The following is an 8,160-nucleotide window of genomic DNA, read 5'->3' on the forward strand; positions in this document are numbered from 1 at the left end:
GGAGACCCTTCGGGCGGAGCTTGCCCGAGCCAAGGAGCAAGCAAGGAGTAGCAATGCGGCTGCTCTAAAGGCGGCCGAAGAGTTAAGGGCCGAACAGGCCGCGCATTGCGAGAGTAAGGAAAAATAGCCAAGATGGCTGTAGAGCTAAAAGATACCGCTGACCGTTACCAGCTTCTTGAAGAAGAAAACCGGGCGAAGGCGACGGACCTGGAGAAAGCCCAGGTGGCTGCCAAGGAAGCCCGCACCAAAATTAGAGCGACGAAGGAGGAGCTGAATCAAGCTGCAGATATCGTGTCTGGGAAGCCCTTCTTGTTGCGGACTAAGTTCGGAGATCCGAAGTATGCTCCTCTGGACCGGCTATTGAGTTCTGCGGACGCGTACATGGATTTGGCTGCAAGTGCTGCTGATGCGGCCGAGTACTTTAAGGATCAGAAAGGTCCCGAAGTGGAAAAGCTGTTCTGGTCACAGTTTCACGCTCCAGTCCATTCGCCGCTGTTGAATGAGCGATTGGCCGAGTGGGCCGAGCTCCATAGGTTGTCCGGACTTGCCATGAGGTCCGTTGTGGATCACCTGTGGCCGGGAGGGCCAAGGCCGAATAACTACTTTAGCTCAGTGCAACAGTTCCTTGGTGCTGTGCCGCGCATCGATGCTGTAAAGAGACCGGCGTGCATAGAGGCCACCACTGTTGCGACACAGGGTTCGGCCGTAGGCCGGGTGGCTGCCGAGCACTACTTTGAAGAAGTTCTTGAAGGCGCTCGTTCGATAGAGGCTCAGTGCTCGAAGAATGTTATGTTCAAGTGACATGTATTCCCATTGTAAAAACAATGTTTTACTAAATTATCAAGGCTGTATTTATACTTTTGCCCGAAAGTACTATGGTGCCTCCTGTGCGGGCTGCTACGTCTTGACCTTGCGTTGGTTTTCCCCGAAGAGGAAGGGATGATGCAGCAGAGTAGCGTAAGTATTTCCCTCAATTTTTGAGAACCAAGGTATCAATCCAGTAGGAGGCCAGGCTCAAGTCCCTCGTACCTGCACAAAATGAGAGCTACTCGCAACCAACGCGATTAGGGGTTGTCAATCCCTTCACGGTCACTTACGAGAGTGAGATCTGATAGATATAACCTTTTTGGTATTTTTGGTATAAAGCTGCAAACTAAAAAGTAAAGGCAAAGTAAAAAAGCAAAGCAAGATTAAAGTAATGGAGGTTGATATGATGAGAATAGACCCGGGGGCCATAGGTTTCACTAGTGGCTTCTCTCAAGAGCATAAGTATTGTACGGTGGGTGAACAAATTACTGTTGAGAAATTGACAGAATTGAGCATAGTTATGAGAATATCTAGGCATGATCATGTATATAGGCATCACGTCCGTGACAAGTAGACCGAAACGATTCTGCATCTAGTACTATTACTCCACTCATCGACCGCTATCCAGAATGCATCTAGAGTATTAAGTTAAAAAGAGAGTAACGCCTTAAGCAAGATGACATGATGTAGAGAGATAAATTCATGCAATATGAAATAAACCCCATCTTGTTATCCTCGATGGCAACGATACAATACGTGCCTTGCTGCCCCTTCTGTCACTGGGTAAGGACACCGCAAGATCGAACCCAAAGCTAAGCACTTCTCCCATGGCAAGAACTACCAATCTAGTTGGCCAAACCAAACGGATAATTCAAAGAGACTTGCAAAGATAACCAATCATACATAAAATAATTCAGAGAAGATTCAAATATTATTCATAGATAGACTTCATCATAAACCCACAATTCATCGGTCTCAACAAACACACCGCAAAAAGAAGATTACATCAAATAGATCTCCACAAGAGAGGGGGAGAACTTTGTATTGAGATTCAAAGAGAGAGAAGAAGCCATCTAGCTACTAACTATGGACCCAAAGGTCTAAGGTAAACTACTCACACTTCATCGGAGAGGCTATGATGATGTAGAAGCCCTCCGTGATGACGGCCCTCTTCCGGCAGAGCTCCGGAACAGGCCCCAAGATGGGATCTCGTGGATACAAAAAGTTGCGGCGGTGGAATTAGGTTTTTGGCTCCTGTTCTGATCGTTTGGGGTACGTAGGTATATATAGGAGGAAGGAGTACGCCGGAGGAGCACCGAGGGGCCCACGAGGCAGGGGGCGTGCCCTAGGGGGGCGCCCCCACCCTCGTGACCACCTCTTTTGTTCCTTGGAGCAGGGTCCAAGTTTCCTGGATCACGTTCGGTGAGAAAATCACGTTCCCGAAGGTTTTATTCCGTTTTGACTCCGTTTGATATTCCGTTTCTTCAAAAAACTGAAATAGGCAAAAAACAGCAATTCTGGGCTGGGCCTCCGGTTAATAGGTTAGTCCCAAAAATAATATAAAAGTGGAAAAATAAAGCCCAATATAGTCCAAAACAGTAGATAATATAGAATGGAGCAATCAAAAATTATGGATACATTGGAGACGTATCACGGCCGTTTATGTATATATGTGTATAACCTGAAAGTTTGCAGTCGTTGGCTTCCGCCCCCACGCATATAATGCGGGGGTGTTCACAAAAGATGCATATCCACACTTGATCCAATGTCTTGGTCCATTAAGGAGGTGATAGCGTAGCGAACGAGGCAATCGGACTATATTGGTTTAACACTTTCACTTAGCCATAGGAGTTTGACAGTGGGGCTACTATATAGCCCCTGGTACTTCTGCGCTCGTCCGAGTACGGGGCGTGTACGTACATGACTAGGAAACGACCCTTCGTCAATGCGGAGGAATCCCGAAGATTCCGATGAATCATCGAGTGGTTGACCGAATACGGGGCGTGTACGTACAAAAGTTTGTATTGACATAAAAATAATAATACTTCAAGCATACTAATAAAGCAATTATGTCTTCTCAAAATAACATGGCCAAAGAAAGTTATCCCTACAAAATCATATAGTCTGGCTATGCTCTATCTTCACCACACAAAATATTTAAATCATGCACAACCCCGATGACAAGCCAAGCAATTGTTTCATACTCTAACTTTTTCAATCTTCACGCAATACATGAGCGTGAGCCATGGATATAGCACAATAGGTGGAATAGAATGGTGGTTGTGGAGAAGACAAAAAGGAGAAGATAGTCTCACATCAACTAGGCGTATCAACGGGCTATGGAGATGCCCATCAATAGATATCAATGTGAGTGAGTAGGGATTGCCATGCAACAGATGCACTAGAGCTATAAGTATATGAAAGCTCAAAAAGAAACTAAGTGGGTCTACATCCCACTTGCTTGCTCATGAAGACCTAGGGCAATTTGAGGAAGCCCATCATTGGAATATACAAGCCAAGTTCTATAATGAAAAATTCCCACTAGTATATGAAAGTGATAACATGAGAGACTCTCTACTATGAAGATCATGGTGCTACTTTGAAGCACAAGTGTGGTAAAAGGATAGTAACATTGTCCCTTCTCTCTTTTTCTCTCATTTTTTATATATTTTTTGGGCCTTTCCCTTTTTTATGGCCTCTTTTTATTTGGGCTTCTTTGGCCTCTTTTTTTCATCCTGAGTCTCGTCCCGACTTATGGGGGAATCATAGTCTCCATCATTCTTTCCTCACTGGGACAATGCTCTAATAATGATGATCATCACACTTTTATTTTTCTTACAACTCAACAATTACACAACTCGATACTTAGAACAAAATATGACTCCATATGAATGCATCCGGCGGTGTACCGGGATATGCAATATGACAATGATGGAGTGTGTCATGATGAACTAGATGGTGGAAAGTTGCATGGCAATATATCTCGGAATGGCTATGGAAATGCCATAATAGGTAGGTATGGTGGCTGTTTTGAGGAAGGTATATGGTAGGTGTATGATACCGGCGAAAGGTGCGCGGTATTAGAGAGGCTAGCAAAGGTGGAAGGGTGAGAGTGCGTATAATCCTTGGACTCAACATTAGTCATAAAGAATTCATATACTTATTGCAAAAATCTAGAAGTTATCAAAGCAAAGTATTATGCGCATGCTCCTAGGGGGATAGATTGGTAGGAAAAGACCATCGCTCGTCCCCGACCGCCACTCATAAGGAAGACAATCAATAAATAAATCATGCTCTGACTTCATCACATAACGGTTCACCATACGTGCATGCTACGGGAATCACAAACTTTAACACAAGTATTCTTTAAATTCACAACTACTCAACTAGCATGACTTTAATATTATCACCTCCATATCTCAAAACAATTATCATGCTTCAATCTTTTCTAAGTATTCAACACACTCAAAAAAAGTTTCACAAATCTTGAATACCGAGCATATTATTATTAAGCAAATTACCATGCTATTAAGAGACTCTCAAAATAATTTAAGTGAAGCACGAGAGATCAATAGTTTCTTTAAAACAAATCCACCACCATGCTCTAAAAGATCTAAGTGAAGCACTTAGAGCAAAATTATAACGCTCAAAAGATATAAGTGAAGCACATAGAGCAAAACTACTAAGCTCAAAAGATATAAGTGAAGCACATAGAGTATTCTATCAAATTTTAATTCATGTATGGCTCTCTCAAAAGGTGTGTACAGCAAGGATGATTGTGGCATACTAAGACACAAAGACACAAATAATACAAGACGCTCCAAGCAAAACACATATCATGTTGGTGAATAAAAATATAGCTCCAAGTAAATTACCGATGGAAGTGGACGAAAGAGGGGATGCCTTCCGGGGCATCCCCAAGCTTTGACTTTTTGGTGTCCTTGGATTATCTTGGGGGTGCCATGGGCATCCCCAAGCTTAGGCTCTTTCCACTCCTTGTTCCATGATCCATCAAAAGAATTCACCCAAAACTTGAAAACTTCACAACACAAAACTCAAAATAGAAAACTCGTGAGCTCCGTTAGCGAAAGAAAACAAAAGACCACTTCAAGGTACTGTAATGAACTCATTCTTTATTTATATTGGTGTTAAACCTACTGTATTCCAACTTCTCTATGGATTATAAACTATTTTACTAGCCATAGATTCATCAAAATAAGCAAACAACACACGAAAAACAGAATCTGTCAAAAACAGAACGGTCTGTAGTAATCTGTAGCTAGCGCAAGATCTGGAACCCCAAAAATTCTAAAATAAAATGCTGGACGTGATGAATTTATCTATTAATCATCTGCAAAAATAATTAACTAAATAGCACTCTTCAAAAAAATGACAGAAGTTCTCGTGAGCGCTAAAGTTTCTGTTTTTTACAGTAAGTTCAACAAGACTTTCCCCAAGTCTTCCGAACTGTTCTACTTGGCACAAACACTAATTAAACACAAAAAACACAACCAAAACAGAGGATAAATAATTTATTTATTACTAAGCAGGAGAAAAAAGCAAGGAATAAAAATAAAATTGGGTTGCCTCCCAACAAGCGCTATCGTTTAACGCCCCTAGCTAGGCATAAAAGCGAGGATAGATCTAGGTATTGCCATCTTTGGTAGGCAATTCTTCGATGAGGCATATGTTTCCCTTAGGAATTTGTTTCTTTCTAGTGATTATTAAACTTTTAGTCACAAGATCAAAAAATTCATGTGTAGCAATTGGTTCCTTAATGATATCAAAAAGATTGGGATGAATACTTATAGATTTAAGATCCGCAGTTTCCTTAGATGATTCACCCTTATTTTTAGGAACATACATAAGCTTGGCAATTTTAGTAGGAGGACTTGGAGTATTCTTTACGGAAGAAAAAGCGGTTCCCAAGTTTGTAATGATACCCTCAAGTTTATCAATTCTAGTAGAATCTAAGTTCATTTTCTCATTAACTATGGGTTCTTTTTCCTTAATATTTTTCAAAGTCATTCCTACCTTAGATCCATATTGAGTAATTTGATTGCAGATCATTTATCTAGATTTTCAATTGATTCAATAGTAGCAACTTTATTTTCAATAATTTCAAGTCTTTGCATAACATGCTCCAAAGTTAACATGGTTCCATTAACCAAAAGAGGTGGTGAGCCAAATAAATCTAGCATAGCATTATAAGAATCAAAAGTATGGCTACCCAAGAAGTTCCCTCCGGTAATGGTATTGAGGATATATCTATACCAAGGATTAACACCTACATAAAAATTGCGAAGAAGAACTAAGGTAGATTGCTTCCTGGTAGATCTATTTTGAGCATTGCAAATTCTATACCAAGCATCTTTTAGATTTTCTCCCTCCCTTTATTTTAAAATTTAGAACTTCACTCTCGGGAGACAACGGAGAAGATATGAGACTAGTCATGACGACAACCAAACAAACTAGCACCCAAGCAAACAAGAGCAAACGGGCAAAAGAGGCAAATAGAGAGGGAGGATAGAGAGAGAGAGGGCGAATAAAACGGCAAGGGTGAATTGGGGGGAGAGGAAAACGAGAGGCAAATGGCAAATAATGTAATGCGAGAGATAGGGATTGTGATGGGTACTTGGTATGTTGACTTTTTGTGTAGACTCCCCGGCAACGGCGCCAGAAATCCTTCTTGCTACGTCTTGAGCTTGCGTTGGTTTTCCCCGAAGAGGAAGGGATGATGCAGCAGAGTAGCGTAAGTATTTCCCTCAGTTTTTGAGAACCAAGGTATCAATCCAGTAGGAGGCCACGCTCAAGTCCCTCGTACCCGCACAAAACGATAGCTACTCGCAACCAACGCGATTAGGGGTTGTCAATCCCTTCAGGTCACTTATGAGAGTGAGATCTGATAGATATAATATTTTTGGTATTTTGGTATAAAGATGCAAAGTAAAAAGTAAAGGCAAAGTAAAAATGCAAAGCAAGATTAAAGTAATGGAGGTTGATATGATGAGGACCCGGCGGCCATAGGTTTCACTAGTGGCTTCTCTCAAGAGCATAAGTATTCTACGGTGGGTGAACAAATTACTGTTGAGCAATTGACAGAATTGAGCATAGTTATGAGAATATCTAGGCATGGTCATGTATATAGGCATCACGTTCGTGACAAGTAGACCGAAACGATTCGGCATCTACTACTATTACTCCACTCATCGACCGCTATCCAGCATGCATCTAGAGTATTAAGTTAAAAATAGAGTAACGCCTTAAGCAAGATGACATGATGTAGAGAGATAAATTCATGCAATATGAAATAAACTCCATCTTGTTATCCTCGATGGCAACGATACAATACGTGCCTTGCTGCCCCTTCTGTCACTGGGTAAGGACACCACAAGATCGAACCCAAAGCTAAGCACTTCTCCCATGGCAAGAACTACCAATCTAGTTGGCCAAACCAAACGGATATTTCGAAGAGACTTGCAAAGATAACCAATCATACATAAAAGAATTCAGAGAAGATTCAAATATTATTCATAGATAGACTTGATCATAAACCCACAATTCATATGTCTCAACAAACACACCGCAAAAAGAAGATTACGTTGAATAGATCTCCACAAGAGAGGGGGAGAACTTTGTATTGAGATTCAAAGAGAGAGAAGAAGCCATCTAGCTACTAACTATGGACACGAAGGTCTGAGGTAAACTACTCACACTTCATCGGAGAGGCTATGATGATGTAGAAGCCCTCCGCGATGACGGCCCTCTTTCGGCGGAGCTCCGTAACAGGCCCCAAGATGGGATCTCGTGGATACAGAAAGTTGCGGCAGTGGAATTAGGTTTTTGGCTCCTGTTCTGATCGTTTGGGGGTACTTAGGTATATATAGGAGGAAGGAGTACGCCGGAGGAGCACCGAGGGGCCCACGAGGCAAGGGGCGCGCCCTAGGGGGGGCGCCCCCCACCCTCGTGACCGCCTCTTTTGTTCCTTGGAGCAGGGTCCAAGTCTCCTGGATCACGTTCGGTGAGAAAATCACGTTCCCGAAGGTTTTATTCCGTTTGGACTCCGTTTGATATTCCGTTTCATCGAAACACTGAAATAGGCAAAAACATCAATTCTGGGCTGGGCCTCCGGTTAATAGGTTAGTCCCAAAAAAATATAAAAGTGGAAAAATAAAGCCCAATATAGTCCAAAACAGTAGATAATATAGCATGGAGCAATCAAAAATTATAGATATGTTGGAGACGTATCACGGCCGTTTATGTATATATGTGTATAACCTGAAAGTTTGCAGTCGTCGGCTTCCGCCCCCACGCATATAATGCGGGGGTGTTCGCAAAAGATGCATATCCACA

Source organism: Triticum urartu, chromosome 2A (assembly GCF_056163025.1).
Source record: "Triticum urartu cultivar PI428250 chromosome 2A, HENAU_Tu73, whole genome shotgun sequence".
Classification (NCBI taxonomy): domain Eukaryota; kingdom Viridiplantae; phylum Streptophyta; class Magnoliopsida; order Poales; family Poaceae; genus Triticum; species Triticum urartu.